Source organism: Chlorocebus sabaeus, chromosome 16 (genome assembly GCF_047675955.1).
Source record: "Chlorocebus sabaeus isolate Y175 chromosome 16, mChlSab1.0.hap1, whole genome shotgun sequence".
Classification (NCBI taxonomy): domain Eukaryota; kingdom Metazoa; phylum Chordata; class Mammalia; order Primates; family Cercopithecidae; genus Chlorocebus; species Chlorocebus sabaeus.
The window spans coordinates 15,288,458-15,308,938 of NC_132919.1; the positions used below are offsets into that span (position 1 = coordinate 15,288,458).

At 45.7% G+C, this 20,481-nt stretch overlaps 1 long non-coding RNA gene across 1 annotated transcript in view; it reads right to left on the bottom strand.

Moving 5' to 3' along the window:
- Positions 1 to 7,931: 7,931 nt before the first annotated feature.
- LOC119620235 (uncharacterized) overlaps positions 7,932 to 20,481 on the bottom strand; it is a 36,756-nt gene continuing 24,206 nt past the window's right edge. The window contains exon 2 of the long non-coding RNA XR_005236707.2: positions 7,932 to 8,116. This is a non-coding gene — a long non-coding RNA (uncharacterized lncRNA). The remainder of the gene's footprint in view (positions 8,117 to 20,481) is intronic.

The window sequence follows — 20,481 nt, forward strand, 5'->3', positions numbered from 1 at the left end:
CCCAGCCACCCTCTCTGCGGTGGGCTCTCAACCGTGCCATGTGCCAGAGGCTATGCTGGCTGATTCCAACCTAAAGTACCTCCTCCTTAACACTGTCTTCTGAGCATCCTCCCGCCTGCCTGCCTGTCATCAGAGATGTGGGTGGCCTGAGGAAATGGGGTCTGAGGGAGCCCCCAGAAGGTCCTGGGGAAGATACAGGGCTAGGGTCTGGCCAGGGGCCAGTAGCTGGTGGGGAAGTCTGAGCTGAGACTCACAAGCTGGGTGAAATCAGCAAGGGTCCAAGTCAGGCGGGCAGAGGAGCCAGCAAAGTGATATTCAAAGGTCAAGCAAGTAACAGAGTCAGAAGTCAGACAGAGCACGGGGACCAGGAACCCAATGTCCTCTAGGAGTATGGCGTGGAGGTGCAGACCTCGAATGTTGGCATCAGGCAGTGCTAGGTTTGAGTCTTGGTTCTGACCAACTGTGTGACCTTGGGAAACTTATTAATCTCTCTGGCCTCATTTTTCTCTGGTGACGTGTCACTGAGCTTGGGCACAGGGCCAGGGATGGGGATGGAGATGCCAACGGGTAGAGGTGGAGACCCCTGGGCCAGGCAAGGCTTCAAGTTTGACAGCTGATGCATCCGGACTCCAAACAGACCTTAAGTCCATCAACGGCAGAGGCCAGCACCTGCACTAGGCTTGGCCCCTGGCACAAGTCAAAGGAGGAAATGATTAGCACGGGTGCATGAGCATTACGTATCACCCTCACTGCAGCAGCGGCTGCCTTTACCGAGCTTGCTTCTTCCCTTCCCACCCCCTGTTAGGAGCTGATTCCTGAGTGGCAGCGCTAGGTTCTGGGCATTAGCAATCTGAAAGCTGGGTAACAAGTCCTGGGGTGAGGTTGCTGTGTCCTTTCCTGCGCCCTCACCCCAATCCCTGCTGGTGCACCTCCCTGGCAGCCTCCCTCTGCTCTCCTCTCCAGCCCTTTTCCAAATGTCCCTCCTCATGCACCCTTCCCCTTCTGCTTTCAAACCTTGCCAAGTCTCCCCTCCTCTAAAAAGCTCTTCCATTGACCCCCAAGCTTTCATTACTTCTGTTTTGCTCCTTTTCTCTGCCAAAATCCCCCAGGGAATGGCCCACACCAGCGATTGCTCTTTCGCTCACTCCAGCCTGGCATCCACACTCACAGCTCTGCTGACAGCCGGCACAGGAAGGAACCAGCAGGGATAAGGGAACAGAGGCACAGACATCAAGCGGGGTTCAAGAAAGTGCAAGTGGGTATAACACACACACACACCAACACACAGACACACCCAACACAGACACACACCAACAGATACGCCAACACACAGACACACACACCAACAGACACACCAACACACAGACACACTCAACACAGACACACACCAACAGATACGCCAACACACAGACACACACACCAACAGACACACCAACACACAGACACACACAACACACACACCAACACACAGACACACCCAACACAGACACACACCAACAGATACGCCAACACACAGACACACACACCAACAGACACACCAACACACAGACACACACAACACACACACGCCAACACACAGACACACACAACACAGACACACACCAACAGATATGCCAACACACAGACACACACACCAACAGACACACCAACACACAGACACACTCAACACAGACACACACCAACAGATACGCCAACACACAGACACACACACCAACAGACACACCAACACACAGACACACACAACACACACACACCAACACACAGACACACACAACACAGACACACACCAACAGACACACCAACACACACACACACAACACACACACACCAACACACACACAACACACACACACCAACACACAACACACACACACAACACACACCAACACACACACAACACACACACACCAACACACAGACACACCCAACACAGACACACACCAACAGATATGCCAACACACAGACACACACACCAACAGACACACCAACACACAGACACACAACACACACACCAACACACAGACACACACAACACACACACACAACACACACACCAACAGACACGCTAACACACAGACACACCAACAGACACACCAACACACAGACACACAACAAACACACACACCAACATACACACCAACATACAGACACACACAACACACACACCCACACACACACCAACACACAGACACACATCAACATACACACCAATATAGATGCACACCAATACAGACACACACCAACACACAGACACACCAACACACAGACACACACAACACAGACACACCAACAGGCACACACACCAACACACAGACACACAACACAGACATACACCAACACACAGACACACCAACATAGACACACACCAACACACACACAACACAGACACATACCAACACAAACACACACCAACACCAGACACACCAACACACAGACACATACCAACACCAGACACACCAACACAGACACACATAATACAAACACACACCAACACACACACAACAGACACACACCAACACAAACATACACCAACACAGACACATAACATAGACACACGTCAACACCAGACATACCAACACAGACACACATAACACAGACACAAACCAACACACACACACACAACAGACACACACCAACACAGACAAACATACACCAACACCAGACACACCAACACACAGACACACATAACACAGACACACATCAACACCAGACATACCAACACAGACATACACAACACAGACCCACACCAACACCAGACACACCAACATACACACAACACAGACACATGGGTACATACACACTCACACACACACCAACACACAGACACACACACACCAGCACAGAGATACACACCGAGACATTCATACAACACACAGACACACACGCACAAAGACACACACAACACACAAAACACACAAACACACAGACACATCACAAACACCCACGGAGACACATACACCACATACACCTACACATATACAGACATGCACACTAACGCCTTCCAACATGGCAGCCAAGGGGCTCTTGCTGTGGTCAGAGAAGAGGGGGAGGCAGCCTGGCCATCCACCATGGGGAGGACACGCAGTGCTCAGCATGAGGACTCCAGACCCCTAAGGGTGGCAGCAGCAGGAGGGCAAGGGAGGATCCTGGAGTTGCTACACCTGGGGGCAGATCAAGTGTTACAGGGCCTGAGCGTTCTACAGCTGGTGGGGAAACCCTCTTTGTGCCCTGCACAAGCAGTAAGCACTTAGAAGACATCCCTGAAGGAGAGACGGAAAGGGAGGGGGAGGGAGGGAAAGGGAGGGGGAGGGAGGGCAGAGCCTACCAGGAAACCTGGAGGAAGCCTGCGACCTAGGACCCAGAAGGTCAGCTTCCTTCTGGTGGGTGAACTGACAAGTGGCAGAGTCTGGATTTGAACCCAGGGACTCGGCTGCCCATGTTCTTACCCTGCGTCACCTATCTGCTTCTCTCATACTGACTCAATGTAGCTCAAACAAGTGTAAAGCAAGAGCTTCTAGCACAGTGGGCTTGGGGCTCAGGCCTCCAGAAACACTGCCTGGGGTGGGAGCCTGGGCGCCGGGCCGGCCTCCACCCGGATGGGGAGAAGGGGAAGGGCTGCCTCATCTGCAGAATCGAGTCTCTTCTGTTCTCTTCTCCCCACCCCTATCTACACCAAGGTGCCTTCATGGATCATAAGGTTTCCTACTAATTTTTTGTTTCATTCACTGGTGTATTTATTCCTTGTTCGAAATTACTTTTTTTTAATTTTTATTTTTATAGTGACAGTCTCACTGTCACCCGGGCTGGAGTGCAGCGGCACAATCATGGCTCACTGCAGACTAAAACTCCTGGGCTCACACAGACACACACAACACAGACACACAGCTGGGCTCAAGGGGCCCTCCTGCGTCAGCCTCCAGAGGAGCTGGGACTACAGGTGCACACCAATGTCCAGCTAATTTTTTTTTTTTTTTTTTTTTTTTGTAGAGATGCGGTCTTGCTATGTTGCCTAGGCTGGTCTTGAGTTCCCAGCCTCAAACAATCCTCCCACCTCAGCCTCCCTAAGTGGTGGGATTACAAGCATGATTAATTATTTTTAAATAAGTGACTTGATTATTATTGCTTTGTAAAAATCCTCTTAGCTATCTTTGTCCCTATAGGTTTCTATAGGTGCTTAATAATTTTTTTTAAAAAGGCATTTGCCAGTTCTGGCTAAACATTCCTTTGGTCCTGAGCTCTGTGGAGAGGTCATACATCTGTGGGAACATCATCACCCTCGTCCCCAAGGTCCATCACCCCCAGGGGAAGTGGGGGGAAGGGGGATATATTTTGTGTGTGTGTGTTTTGTTTTGTGTTGTGTTTTGTTGTGTGTGTGTGTTGTGTTGTGTGTGTATGTTTTGTTTTGTGTGTGTGTGTTGTTTTCTTGTGTGTGTTTTGTGTGTGTGTTTTGTTGTGTGTGTGTGTGTTTTGTGTAAGTAGAGTGGTCAGCCGTGTGTGCACAATAGAATTACCTGGCTGTCATTATAGACGCACCTGAGCTCGAGCCCTCGGCAGACAAAGTAAATCAGAATCCCAGGAATGGGATAAGTTTGTTGGCAGGCGTTGGGCATCAGTACGTTTTACAGAGTCCCGAGGGGATTGGGTGACCAGGATTGGGATCCACTGAAGGGAAGTAATGCTGGGGATTCTGGGGACCCTTTAAAGCCAGGATTATCCTTCAGTGAAGGACCTGACCTTCTCCTGGAAGTTGAGTGTGAGCCTTTTCACTTTTACCCTCAACTTCCCTCTCTGGGGACACCCAGTGTTCCAGCCCAGACTGTTACCTGAGAAGTTTCTGTGATTCCCCATCCTTCCTTCACTATCTTGGCTGTTTCCCTGCCCGGCGTTTATATTTTGTCTCCAGCTGTCCCCTGTACACTTCTCCTTGGCCCTCTCTTTGCTGCACCGAACCAAAGTGACCCACAAGCCAGAAGTCAGGAGTGAAGGGGGCACTGTGACATCAGAAGTTGTCATGCATCCCCTCCTGAATCTTCTGCCCTCTTCTCTTCCTCCTCTGCAGGCTCAGTGGGCACCAGCAATGCAGTCTTCAAACATGGACGTTGGAGTGATTATTCCCACCCCCAAGAGTGAACACCTACTATGTGCCGAACCCTAGACCAGACACACACACAGAAAGATACACAACACATACACACGCACACACACACACCCCAACATGCATGACCTCGTTTGAGATCTCTGATCATTTCAACAAGCAGTTACTCTGGGCCAGACATGGCCCACTACAGAGATAGACGAGACCTGTGGTCTCCTTCTTTAGCGCCAGAATCTCCTAGAAGGTCTGTTAAGACAGATTGCTGCGTCCCACTCCCAGGGTCTCTGATTCAGTAGATGTGGGGTGAGGCCCAAGAACTTGCCTTTCTAACAAGCTCCCAGTCTCCTTCTGAAATAAAATGCGCTTTACATAAGCTGCAGAGAGAATGATTGTCACTAACAGGCTGTTGAGAATTAGCCTCCTTCTCCCCGACTCCATTGACCGGCCCGTGCTTGGCAATGGAGAGAGTGAGAAGCTTCTAACCTCCCCTGTGACCCCGTGAAAAAGTCCCCAAGATGCCAGGAGGACACGGTGCAGGGCAGGCTGTAAAGTCTGACAGTTTAATTGCGGTCGTTAACTCGGGGCAGTACCCAGGAGACAGGCTGGACTTGCTCTCCCTGTGTTATCATCAAACCCTGTTGACAGTCCTTTGCAATGTCTCTCCCTGTGTCTGTTCCTCTCCACTGCCCCACCACCTCTCTAATCCCAGAGCTCAACCTGTCCAGCCAGGAGTGTAAAGTCCCCTCACCTCTCTGCAACCACAGCAAGCTCTTGCGCCTTCTCCAAATCCTACTGACTCAATCATATCTTTCCCATGATCTCCCTTTCTTCATAGTTCTCTATAATCTGCAGAGAGAGGTGCATTCTAGAAAAAGACCAGGCAGAAAATACCTGTGTTCAGCTTCAGTTTTATTATTTAGTTGTAAGAAAACATACATCAAGTGGTTCCCCAACAAAAACCTACCTCTACTTGCTGCCCATGAGCCAGCACCTAGAGCCTCACGCAGAGCCCTCATTGCTGCGGTTCTCAAAAAGCCTTTCTCTATCCTCCCCTCTCTCCAGGCTCTAGTTCCTCTTCAAGTCCAGCCCTAAACTCTCTGAATTCATTCTCGCTCTGGAGCTCCCTTGTCAGCGGAGCCGTGCCTTCAACCTCTCCATGGGCCCCTCTTTTGTGGCTCAGTGTCCGTGAGCCCTGAGCCCTCCATTCAGTTCTTCAAGCAAGCTGTAAACAAGGGAAAGATCTGAGCAAAGTCACGGAGGTGCGGGGCGGCCTGGGCGTCTGGAAATACTACAGGGAATGCACAGGTGAGAGGGATGAGGAGGGAGCTGGGGTGGTCCAGTCTGACAAGGTTCTGATGTCTCTCCCAGCAAGTCACGATGGACATAATTGAGTGCACAGGCCAGGTGTGAAGTGTAGCGGATGAGCAGGGGACCTCCCCTGTGGTTCCACAAGAACCTCCAAAGACTCACCCCAGAAGTCTTCTGCAGCTTGAAGTGACTCTCTGAGCTGCTGATACCTAGCACTGATGTGCCATGGGCCAGGGCCCAGCAGGGAGTCAGACCCTCAGACTCCAGAAAGAGCCATTTGAGAGTGACATCAGCCCACCACCTGCTAGTGTGCACAGATGGTGTTTCAGGAAGCCATGATGCTAATCATGTCTGTTTCTGTGTTGTCCATGGCAAGACTCCAAGCCCAGAAAAGAAAATCTGTAGCCCGAGTTATTTTCCTCCCACAGGGCTTGCCTGGCCTTTGATTGTTGACTTTGGGGAGGTGCATTTTTCCCTCCTCTGTGGGCAGCAAATTCCCCGCGAGTCAGCAGGCCCTGTATCTGGGCTCACCATGGGCTTCTATTGGCACTGAGAAGGGGCAAGCTGAGCAAACGTGCAATGTGACCCCAGTGCTGACCACCCCAGAGATGCCCCATGGGACTCCAGGACTTGACCTCGGTGCTTCTGGGGTCCCTCAGTGTCCCTTGCTGGCCTCAGCACTGGGCTGCCTGGTAACCTCCCCACAGGCAGGTACTAAGCGCGGCCAGCCCCTTCATTCAAGGCAGAATGAATTTAGGCCGGGCGCAGTGGCTCACGCTTGTAATCCCAGCACTTTGGGAGGCCAAGGTGGGTGGACCACAAGGTCAGGAGATCGAGACCATCCTGGTTAACACGGTGAAACCCCGTCTTTACTAAAAAAATACAAAAAAATTAGCTGGGCGTGGTGGCAGGCGCCTGTAGTCCCAGCTACTCGGGAGGCTGAGGCAGGAGAATGGTGTGAACCCGGGAGGCAAAGCTTACAGTGAGCCGAGATTGCGCCACTGCACTCCAGCCTGGGCGGCAGAGCGAGACTCCATCTCAAAAAAAAAAAAAAAAAAAAAGAATTTAAAAACTGGGGTTCCAGAGTCAGCTCCAGGTCACCCATGCACATGCCCTGTGCCAGGTACTGCTCACAACTGTTCACACGCTAACTTACTCCAGCTCAAAACTCCCAGGAATACCTACAAGGCAGGTTCCACTACTCTAATCCCCATTTTACAAAGTGATGAAACTAAGGCACACAGTCCAGTAAGTTGCCCATGGATACACAGTTCCCAAGTAGAAGAATCAAAGTGCGAACTCCAGAACATACACCGCTAAGAAGGGGCCACCAGGCAGCTCTCCCCACCTGAGAATCCCCCTGAAATCCATGGTAAGCCTGCCCAGAGCCCCCACCCCTCCCCAGCTCACATGGGCTGCTCTTCCTCTTGCCCCACAACCCCAAATCACTGGCCAAATGGGCTCAGGTGTATCCCTTTGGCCTCCACGCTCAAGCTGTATATGAACAAAAAAATCACAGAAAGAACTCAATGTGTTAGGTCAGTTTATTAACTCTCCTTCTTGGTCCCCAAATTGCCTTTCAGGGTGTTGAGCAGCTGCACACATCACTCCTTCCTCATGAAGTCCTGTTGGCCCTTTACCTCCAGCTGAGTAAGTCAAAGGAGGACATATGATCAAATCAGGCAGTCCACCGGCCGACCTCTGACCTATAGCCTAGAACAAAAAGAGGACCAGGGCCAATCCAATTATCTCTCAGGAATGCAAAAGGAGAAGGAAAAGAACAGGCAATTGACCATGGAAGCCAAAGCACAGAGGATGCTGTGAGGAACACAAAGGCCACGAGAGGTCTTGATAAACCAAACTTCGATGCAAATTGGTCTATAAACTTCTTAAGTCTCTTTGCCTGTACAGTTCGCCCCTCGCTCTCTGATACTGTGTCCTTATCTGTAGAAGGAACTGATTTTCCCATGGTCTGTATTGCACTGATTACATCTTCATAGTGTCCTTTAGCAAGTGTCTCTGTCCCCCTATAAAGCAGCTGTCATGTCTAGAGCCGTGACCAACTCTAGGTTTGCTTTTCATAAATGATGGTGTAAATATTTGGAGGTACAGAATCCAGGGCTGTCTCTCCTTTTGCGGTGTTAGCAGCTATTAATGATTTATTGACTAGAAACACTATTTTATTAACAGTTGCAGACTGGTAATATTCTCAAGCTATCATTTCTTTTTTGTTTTTTATTTGGAATACTTCTAAAGGAGACACTTCTCATCAACTGTTTGATTTCATTTCAGTTTATGAGAAAGGCAACACAAATGTTGCGTATTTTCTCCTTTATTGGCCAGTTTTCAAAAGAATATATTGAATATTTGCAAACTCCAAAAGTAGCTAAAGTGATTGAGGATTTTTGTAGTGAACTCTTGCAGTGAACTGGTTTAAGGCAGCTATTGCATTTTGTGCCACTCACAACTAAATTTAATCCTAGCTGATACAACACATGTAAAGGAGGAAAAGAGGCAAAATGCAATACAATCTTTTCTCCACTGAACTATGTGTTCCTTGAACACAGTTTATATCCCAGTCACTCTCACATCTCCAGAGCCTACAGGGATATCCAGCTTATAGTATATGCTCAATAAACATTTTCTGAATTAAAGACAAGAACACAACCATTTAAATCTATCAAAATGAATGAAAATGGATTATATGAGCCTTTACTAGAACTTGTAGGTATTGGTGAGAAATGCTAATTCTACCAGATGGCTGACAGCCCAGGCAGGAGAATGGGCACCTCTAATAGTAATATAATGGCATAGGCTGGGTGCGGTGGCTCACACCTGTAATCCCAACACTTTAGGAGGCCTAGGTGGGTGGATCATGAAGTCAGGAGATTGAGACCTTCCTGGCTAACATGGTGAAACCCCATCTCTACTAAAAATACAAAAATTAGCCAGGCATGGTGGTGGTCACCTGTAGTCCCAGCTACTTGGGAGGCTGAGGCAGGAGAATCGCTTGAACCCGGGAGGCAGAGGTTGTGGTGAGCCGAGATTGCGCCACTGCATTCCAGCCTGGATGACAAAGCGAGACTCCGTCTCAAAAAAAAAAATGGGTAATATAATGGTGTAAAACTGAATGTACCTGGTGACATGGCTTATAATGTCAAGAATCTGGAAACAATCTAAATGCTGATCAAGGGGAGACTGATTAAAATATGGAATATCCATATAATGGAAATTCGATGTCTCTAAACTAATGAGGCAAATCTATACGCATAATAATCACGATATATATTTAAGTAAAAATGGCAAGATCTTCAAAATACTACAGGACCCCCCAAAACAAGCAAAGTCAAAGAAAGTACATGGCAAATTAAATAAGATGTGCAAAATTGGACGACTTTTGGGGTGCTGAGTGATGAGTATGTAGATGTTCATTGTACCAGTCACTCTGTTCTTGGGCATGTTTAAGAAAATTCTGTGATAAAAATGAAAATAAAAACAAAACCACTTGTTCTGAGCCCTGCTTTTTAGTGTGTTTTTCATTTTGTTTTCATTCTTTATTTAAAATATTTCAAAATTCTTCCCATGTGAAAAATGAAAAGGAGATTAAATCTACATTTAAATGTTTGGATATTCATAGAAGACAGGTCTCTGGAATGCTATGAAATTCCAACTGGAACTGTGATATTGTGAAATACATATTTGGTCTTCAACCTGCTTCCTGACATACAACTCCTAAAACCCTTACCATTTCAAAAGTGTTGTCCTTTTGTATGCTAATGAGCTGACTGAGGGTTAGCATCCTGTAGGTAGCTTCAGGATGAGACTGGTCACCAGACCCCGGCAGGATTAAACAGTTGGGACTTTCAGCCCCCAACCTCTGGAAGGGGAGAAGGGCTGAAGGTTGAGTTGATCACCATTGACCAACGGTTTAATCAATTATGCCTAAGTAATGAAGTTTCCACAAAAACCCAAAAGGACAGGGTTCAGAGAGCTTCCAGACAAATGAGTGCATGGAGGTTCCTGGAGGATGCCCCAGGGAGGGCATGGAAGCTCGCTTCCCCTTTCCCCATACCTAGCTCCATGCGTCTGTATCCTTTGTAATATCCTTTATAATAAACTGATAAACTTACATGTTTCCCTGAGTCCTGTAAGTCCTATTCACTGCTCTAGTGAATTAATCAAACCCAAAGAGGAGTTCTTGGGAACCCCAGCTTGAAGCCAGTCAGCCAGAAGTTCCAGAGGCCCAGACTTGTGACTGGTGTCTGAAAGGGAGACAGTCTTGCGGAATCCAGCCCCTCACTCTGTGGGATCTGACGCTGTTTCCAAGTAGACAGTGCTGAAACTGAATTGGAGGGCTCCCACCTGTGGCCACTGCAGAACTGGCTGCTTGTTGGGGGTGTGGAGAGAAACCCCCCAACATTTGGTCACAGGTGTCTTCAGTGTTGATTGTCGTTATTGAGTCGGTGAATAGAAAAAAGCACTTTGGGTCACGTGCTTTTCCACTCATAGTAACTGATGAGGAAGAAATGGGATGCCTGCTCCTTGTAGGAATGTTTTACCACATGCCTGTGTGACATATTGATTATAGAAGAACTAATATTAAAAGGAAAGCATGAGAAAGAGTTACACCAATCACCTTTTGCTCTCTGTCTGGCTAATTCAAAGCCAACCTTTAAGTTCCAGGTCAAAGGTCACCTTCCACTGTGGGGCACAGAACTCAAGCAACATTAATGTCCCTAACAAACCAGTTTGGTCCATTAAGGAGTGGCAGGGGTGGCTGCCTGCCTAAAGGTGTTGAATTTCGAAATCTTTACAACACAACAGTAGCCCCCAAATGTATTTTATAGACCACATCTAGATCTAGGCTCCAGATTGCAATCCCACATAAAAAGGGTTCTGCTCCCTGACTATCCACCCAGTGTAGAATTGCTGTTCCCTCTGCTGTGCCCCATGGCCCTTTGATCATACTTCTTTTGACACACTTATATTGTATTGGACTATAGTTCTTTGAATAATGAACGGTAATCATTGCCAGCCTTCACTGAGGGCTTATCAGTGACCAGGCAACATTCCAAGAGCTTTATGTCCATGATCTCACTTAGCCCTCACAGCCACCCTCGAAACTAGGTACAATTTTTGAATCCCCATTTTTCAAATGAGGAAACTGAGCCCCAGAGAGGTTGAATAATTTGTTCAAGTTCATACAACTAGCAACAGGATGGGCGGACAGAGCTAGGATTGGAACCCAGGCAGTTTGGCTCTACAAACTACCTGCTTGACAAGCATTTTATTTTGAAAGACAGGACTTGTGTCCCAATCCTATTGGGAGATTCAGTGTCTAGCACCTTAGTTTAAATAAAGCAAAATTAATTCAACAATACTTCCTTGGGCAACTACAGAGTGCAAAATTTCCTTCTCTACTTCCATTAAGGCAATACAGAGAGTCGTGTTTATTTGCGTCTTACCTTATCCACAAGTTCTTTTCAAGAAAAATGGCTACTGTGCAGATAAACCTTGAAAACATTAGGCTAAGTGAAAGTAACCAGTCACAAAAGGCCACATATTGTAGGATTCCATTTATATGAAATGTCCAGAATAGACGAGTCCATTGAGACATAAAGTAGAGTTCTTAGTGCTGGGGGAGGAGAGGATATTTGGAAAGTGACTGCTAAAGGCCAAGAGGTTTCTCTTCAGGTGGATGAAAATGTCCTAAAAACTGGTTGTGGTGATGGTTGTACAACTTTAGTAAAGACACTGAAAACCATTAAATTGTATGATTAAATTGTAAAATTATATGGAATGTGAATTACATCTCATAAAACTGTTTAAAAAGAAAATATCTATTGAACTCTCTTTTTCCAAATACGTACTGAAAGCAAGATGAGAAAGAAAATAGATGAAAAATACAATTAGAAAATAACACAAAGTGACAAATTATATTGCTTAGCTAAGTGGATTATCTAGATAGATGATGGATAGTTTTAGACATCAGTTTCCTGTTGATTTTTCTCATGTTCTCCCTTCCAAACCAGCAACCTGAGAGGATCAGAGATTGATCAACAAATTGTGCAAGTTACTAAGTTATTAAGAAGATGGCAAACAACAGACAGAATTAAACACCAAACCACATATACACAAGTGCTCCCTCCATTGGCTCCTTCAGCACTTTTTTACCAGTTCTAGTGACCCAAATCTTTTGAGTTATTTGTTACTTCTCTTAGATGGGCATCAAAAACCAACTCTGAGTTGTGTTTTCATGATGGAGTACAAGACAGATTTTACCCAGTCAACCCTTAACTCTCAACTCAAGAAAGAAAGAATGTGGCAGTGTAGTTATCCAGAAGGGCAGGCAATCCCTTAGGAATTTCTTTCATCTTTGGAACACATTACGTAATTCATTTTGCAAGAGAGTCTCATAGTTAATTCCATTTTTCATTGGCAACTAATAATATGAATTCACACTACCCAAAGTAACTCTGGAGATACACAGCCTGCTGAGACAGGAGGAGTTGAGCAGGCTGTGAAATGTTTTCACGCTTTTAATGCATACAGTGGGTAATGCACATGGAAATGTGTGTGGAGGTTCACAATCACATCCACACAGTTTTCTAGATAGACCCATGAGATTTTCTGTTCCTTCTGTAAAATCCATAAGCCAGCATTTTCCTTCCAACCACAGGTCACCCAGCCCCAAAATGTGCAAATTTTTAAGAGTTCCCCTGGGTCTTATATCTTGGACTCTTGTCCAGTGTTTCCCAATCCCTGCTTCTCTGTTTCATTACGATAGCCCCGTGTTCCCAAATGTCACTCCACGAAAGGTACTTCTAAATTACTTGGGAGCTATTTACAAACACCCATTTCCATAAGTCACACACTGGAATGCAGGTTTAATAGATCTGGCGTGAAGTCTTAGAGGCTGTATTTTGTTTGTTTGGTTTGTTAGATTTTGTTTTTTGAGTGTTTTCTTAAATATTTTTAGTGCATCGATGTATTTATCAATTTTAGTTGATAAATAATAATTGTGTGCATTTATGGAGCATAATGTGATGTTTTTATCTATGTAAACATTATAGAAAGATTCAGTCAAGCTAATTAACATATCCTCAGCTCACTAACTTACTTTCTGTGGTGAGAACGTTAAAAAATGGGCAAAGGATTTGAACCAATATTTCTCAAAAGAAGAGATACAAACAGCCCACAGGCGTATGAAATAATGCTTAACATCTCTAATCATCAGAAGAATACAAATTAAAACCACAGTGAGATATCACCTCACACTTAATGTGTTGGTGAGGATATGGAGAAAAGGGAATCCTTGTACGCTGTTGGTGGGAATGTAAGTTAGCACAGCTATTATGAAAAACGGTACAAAAGTTCCTGAAAAAACGAAAAATAGAACCACCATATCATCCAGCAATTCCACTTCTGGGTATTTATCCATAAGAATTAAAATTCGTATATCAAAGAAATAACCGCATCCCGATGTTCATCACAGCACTATTCACGACAGCCGAGATATGGAAGCTACTAAGTATCCATCATCAACAGATGAATGGATAAAGAAAACATGGTACATACACACAACGGAACACCAGCTAGCCTTTAACAAGAAGGAAATCACGTCGTTTTTCAACAACATGAATGAACCTAGAAGGCATTATGCTAAGTGAAATAAGTCAGATTCAGAAAGACAAACGCTGTGTGGTCTCATTTATAAGTGGAATCTAAAAATCTTGTTCTCGCTGAAACAGAGTAGAAAGCTGATATCAGAGGCTGGGGTAGGGGCAGCAGGGGTGGATAGAGGAAAGAGGCAGGGAAAGGAGAGCTATTGATGGGGACACAATTTCAGTTAGACTGAATTCATTAGTTTTAGTGATCTGTTGCCCTGCATGGCGACCACAGTTAATAATAACGTATTGTACATTTCAAATTTGCTAAAAGAATGGGAAGCTGTATCTTTAACAAAAGTCTGGGAACCATTGGCCTAGATTACCACAACAGCACCCAATTGTCCTCCTGCTGTAATAGTCTAAATCTATTTTGTTGACTGTTGACAACTTTTTTTTTTTTTCTGAGATGAGGGTCTCACTCTATCACCCAAGCTGGAGTGCAGTGGTGCGATCACAGCTTACTGCAACCTCAGATTCTGGGTCTCAAGCAATCCTTCCATTTCAGCTTCCCAAACAGCTGGGACTACAGGTGCACACCATCATGTCTAGCCATGTACTTATTTATATATATTTATTTTTTATTGTTTTGGAGAGACAGGAGTCTCAATATTTTGCTCAGGCTGATTGCAAACCTCTGGGCTTAAGTGATCCACCCACCTAGGCCTCCCAAAATGCTGAGATTACAGTATTTCGAGTCACCACACCCAGCCTGCTAACAACTTTTAAGCCTCCCCTTTCCCTAACTCCCTTGTGCCCTACATCTGGGCAAGCTCATGTGAAAGTCTAGATGCTCTTTGTTGGTGCAAGCAGGAAATCCAAACCACACAAGCCCCTGTTCATACTGCAACCACTATTAAAAATTCCAAGCCTTGGCCAGGCGTGGTGGTTCATGTCTGTAATCCCAGCAGTTTGGGATACCAAGGTGGGAGGATCACTTGAGCCCAGGAGTTCAAGACCAGCCTGGGTGACATAGTGAGACCTCATCTGTAAAAATTAAAAAAAAATGAAAATCAAATCCCAAGCCAGTCTTTTTTCTCGCTCTCCCAAGCTGTTTTGAACTAGCCTGGGATGTCTACCCTGTTCTTCCCCAGAAAGCCTCATCGTGTAAGTCAGGGGCGTCCAATCTTTTGGCTTCCCTGAGCAACACTAGAAGAAGAATTGTCTTGGGCCACACGTAAAATGCACTAACACTAACAATAGCTGATGAGCTTAAAAAAAGAAAACTAGCAAAAAAAAATCTTAAAATGTTCTAAGAAAGTTTATAAATTTGTATTGGGCTGTACTCAATGTCATCCTGGGCCACATGCAATCCGCAGGCTGTGGGCTGGACAAGCTTGATGTAAGTAATACACATGTGCATGTTCTCTTGGTATGTGTGATGGCATCAATCTTGACATCCAAACTAAATTTGGGGTGGGGATCCACCTTGCTTCTGCAAGGTAACCACAGCATCTGGTCTCTCGCCGTTAAAAGGAATTCTCCACACCACTGCTGGAGTTCTTTCAGAAAACTCGCTTTGCTCAGATTCCAGATTTGTTTGATGATGTCCCTCGGTTCCCCCACACACACTCCCAGTAGTACTCTGCCCCACTTAACCTTGTCAGCCTCATCTTCCTCCACCGTTCCTCTCACACACTTCAAGCAGCAACCATACCACGGTGCTGGTGCTATACTTCAAAGCACTGATAAGTTTATTTCCAATGTATTCCCACTCCCTTCTTCTTTCTCACTGAAAAGCTCAAAGAAACCACAAAGAAACCAAAGCACTTCTATAGCTTAAAAAAAAAAAAAAAATCTGAAAGCAGACTTCGTTTTTCCTCCCTCTAAGACCAGACAATAGTGGGGCTAGGGAAGTGGAAAGGATCTGGTGGAAGGAAAGTGAGGAGACACAGGAAGAAGGGAAGAGGAGAAAGAGCAGAGCCTCAATCAAGAGGCACTTCCCCGTCCTCCCAGCCCAGCTTCACCTCTGTCAGGCCTTTTCTGATCCTCCCTCTTTGGGGCTCCACTGACGTACCACTCACTCTTATCTTGTTGGGATATTGTTGGTTGTTCACATGTTTGTTTACTCCAGTGGGTCAATGACTTCTTAAGAGTGGGGAGTGTGCTTTAGTTGCCCCACATGCAAGGCACACAGGGCTGGCAGGCCTCCTGCCATACACTATTAAATTATTAATTTTTAAAAATCCTGTAATTAACTTAAGACGGTGCAATTATATGACACTGCATTTTTAGTAGACTGAGAAGCATTATTTTTCAATGTAAGTATTGTGAATATTGCAGTGAGTTTGGAAACTTGTTTTCTTGTTTCTGCTTTTCACAGTTCTAGGAACTCTGAAGTGGCCTGTGGCTCTCTTGATCTCCAACAAGCCCTGTGCATACACCGAAGTCCTATGCAGAAAATATTCAGGAAATAACCACTGATCATTTGCTGCTTCATTGCAAAATTCCTTAAAGATGAACCAATGCCAGAAGTCAGTGGTTTCCCTACAGGAAGAGAAACTTGCTACTTCTCCCTGTCTTTTCCAGCCCAAGATGAAAGGGCACCATATGCCCATACTTATCCCATAAAGCAGGTCCCAGCCTCCTGAGCCACGCTGCAGTGATTTCTTCCTAGCGTGTTTCTCCCATGGCTACTGACCACCTATGAGACCCAGGCAGTAAGTATGTCAGTTCCAAGCAGTTTATGGCACAGTAGGAAGTAGGTTCTGCCTTTAACCATGTGTGAGCCTTAGGAAGCTCCCTTTCCTTCTCTAAGAGCTCAATGTCTTCATTATAGAAGGGAAATTATAATAATGTCTGCCCTAGTCACCTTGCAAGAATGCCTTTAGTATTAAACTAGAGAAATAACAGTTGTGGAGATGTTCATAAACTCTCCAAGGGCCATGCAAAAGCTTTACTCTTAACTTCTCCTTTATAAGTGGATGAGCCTGGCTTGCCAAGGAGAATAGTCCCGTTTGCATGCCAGAAACACTTGACACAGCATATACTCCCTACAATATGATGCTAGAATTAATAATGCACAGAGGTGTAGGCAGGCCCAAGTGTATTCTCTAGTAGGACAGGCTTTTGCAACCTTTTTTATAAAACAATCCATTTTTTGAAAAAAAGAAAATCTCATTCCTTCCTTTAATCTTATTTGAAATTCCAAATAAGTAAAATAATCATAATCATTAAATATCACGATTCCGAGATGACCCCTTACTACTCTCCCTCCCCAGCTGAAAATCACTTAGGGGGTTACTAGCTATCTTGTGTCCGGATGAGGCATTTATAAAACAAGCTAATAATACATTATTGCAAATGTATGATGTGTCAGGCCTATTTCTAAACATTTACAAATCCTAACTCAGGAACTAGCAGCACCTGTATGAGATCCGTATTCTTACTTCTCCCATTTTATAGATGAAGGACCTGATGCCCCCTCAAAAGAGGAAAAGTTGGCTGGGCAGGGTGGCTCACGCCTGTAATCCTAGCGCTGTCAGAGGCCTAGGCGGGAGGATCACCTGAGGTCAGGAGTCTGAGACCAACCTGGCCAACATGGTGAACGCTCACCTCTACTAAAAATACAAAAATTAGCCGGACGTGGTGGCGCACACCTGTAGTCCCGGCTACTCGGGAGGCTGAGGCTTGAACCCAGGAGGCAGAGGTTGTGGTTAGCAGAGATCATGCCAATGCACTCCAGCCTGGGTGACAGATCGAGACTCCGTCTCAAAAAAAACAAATTAAAAAAAAAAAATTAAAAAAAGAGGGAAAGTTATTTGCTTAGACACACGGCTGGAGCATGGCAGAGCCAGGCTTTGAATCCCTAAACTCTGAGTTTAACCCACTCACTAACATAACACTCATCATTTCAATACGTTTCAATTTGATTTTCATCTAGCAATGAATAAGCCGTTTTGGAGCATCTCCAGATTGAACTTCTACCATGTAAAGCCCACCTGGGAACCGGATGCAGCAGCGCTCAGCAGAATAGCTGCCCTGGGAGGGGTTGATTCTAGAAGCCCCTGCCTGTACCCACTCAAACACCATCGCTCTCGTGGCGTCCCTCCTGTGTCACCCCTAACAGCCCTACAAAGTAGGTATTTTTTTTAATCAATGTTTCCACATGAGGAAGCTGAGCCTAGTGAGACTGTCCCCCAGGTCTTCCCTAGAATCACAGTCTTTTCCTACCTTACTGCACGCCCTTCCCAGACAGAGCCTTTGAGAACCCTGGGGCTGTCCACTCCCGCCACAAATAAACTTGCTTAATGCCGGATGAGAAGCCGCTCTCAACTTGCATTTCCTGGAACAGGCACACATCATTTCTATTTTCCTAATAGCCCAACTCCCTTCTGAGGAATCAACCTCCACCCAGCTTGAAAGCTAAAGAGATTTTTCTAGAAAACATCAAAAACATCCCATGTTTGAAGCATGTATTACATTTCCAAATATGTCTGTACTACATTTAATGACTGAATTTTTTCTTCAGCCATGGAGCTACAAGCTGCTGAACATAAAAGAACAAAGATATTCATGGTCTATGCTGGTTCCAGGCATAGAAAGCCCTAGAAATATGTTAAACCATCAAGAGTATAGGAACCACAGCAACCAAAGAAGAAAACTAAAAATCAGCCTTGTCACTGTGTTTTGTGTCCTTTTGGAAGAGTGTCTAGGTGAAATGAAATCCAAAGAAAGCCTGGTAAGAGACACACCAGGACAGACCCCCAACCCCTGTTTATGACAAGTGGAAATGACAACGGTGACAGGAAATGCTGCCTCGGCATGAGAAGGATGACATTTATACCCGCAGCTGGGTAGAGGGCACACAGGACTGGTCCCCACAACTTCCCCTAATTTGCAGGTACACAGGCTGGAGGCTTCCTGATGGAGAAAATCAGAATTATCCATACCAGGCTGGGAGCCCAGCCCCATCACCCCAAGAGCAACATCAAAGCAAGGCTTCTCCCTTCTCCACCGTTCTCCACCGTGTAGTGACTTCTCACTAAAAATGATAAGGTCAGGCATCTTTACAGCATTGGACTGGCTTCCCCAACCGAAATAGGAACTCTGCTAACCCTATCAAAATATAAGCTCTGTAACATTCACGTCTGTGTATTCCTTGCACACTGTTGTGTTCTCACACCTAGAAAAGTGCCTGACACAAAAGAGATACTTGCCATTCTTTTGTTTACTCTCTAAGAAACCAAACAAACAGAGAAGTGAAGACATAAATTTATCCACCCAGCACCTGGGGCATCTGTCACAGAGAAGATGCCAATGGGGACATCAGCTCCTCATACTGGGGCAGATTCCAGCTCCAGCCTCTGTCCCTCCCTGTGTAACTCTGAAGCTGCTGGGCTGGGAAACCAGCAACCTCTGGGGAGGTTTTAACAGCATCCAGGAAAACAAGGAGAATTTAAAAATTGGCCGGACACAGTGGCTCACACCCACATCTGTAATCCCAACACTTTGGGAGGTCGAGATGGGTGATCACTTCAGCTCAGGTGTTCAAGACCAGCCTGAGCAACATGGCAAAACCCCACAGCCACAAAAAAACACAAAAATTAGCCAGGCGCAGTGGCACGTGCCTGTGGTCCCAGCTACTCCAGAGGTTAAGGTGGGAAGATCAGCTTGAGCCTGGAAGGCGGAGGTTGCAGTGAGTCAAGAGCCGCCACTACACTCTAGTATGGGTGACAGAGTGAGACCCTGTCTCTAAAAATATATAAATGAACATGTATGAACCCTATTACAATGGTCCTTTTATAGAATTAAAACTGCATGCTCCTGGCTGGTGATACCCTGTCTCTACTAAAAATACAAAAAATTAGCCAGGCGTGGTGGTGGGCGCCTATAGTCCCAGCTGCTCAGGAGGCTGAGGTAGGAGAATGGCGTGAACCCAGGAGGCAGAGGTTGCAGTGAGCTGAGATCGCGCCACTGCACTCCAGCCTGGGTGACAGAGTGAGACTCTGTCTCAAAAAAAAAAAAAAAAAAAAAACCTGTGTGCTTCTTAAGTACTGTTTTTCTACTCCTTCAGGGAACTCCTTGCCAGGCTACCCCAGCATCAAGAGAATTGTGCTTATTCTAAGGACAAAAGAGAAGGACATGAAGTCACTATATTTTGCTATCAGGTTTCTTCAACAGCCAAGTGTGTTTAAATCCAAAACGCTCCCTCCCTGGATGAGATCACGGATGGAGTGAGCACTTGCAGCTGAGTTGGTGAGCTTTCAGAAAAAGAGAGTCCTAAAATAACAGCTTCCTGAATTCTGCAGCTCCCTCTGAAAGTCTGAATTACCTTGCTTCGTGAGCAAATAAAGCAATCTCTGTGCTTTAATCCAAGGGTAAAGACCTTTGATGGAGGCCTTAGTGCATATTTATCATCTTCAAAATCATCAGTGACTTTTTATTCATTTATTTATTCACTCATCAACA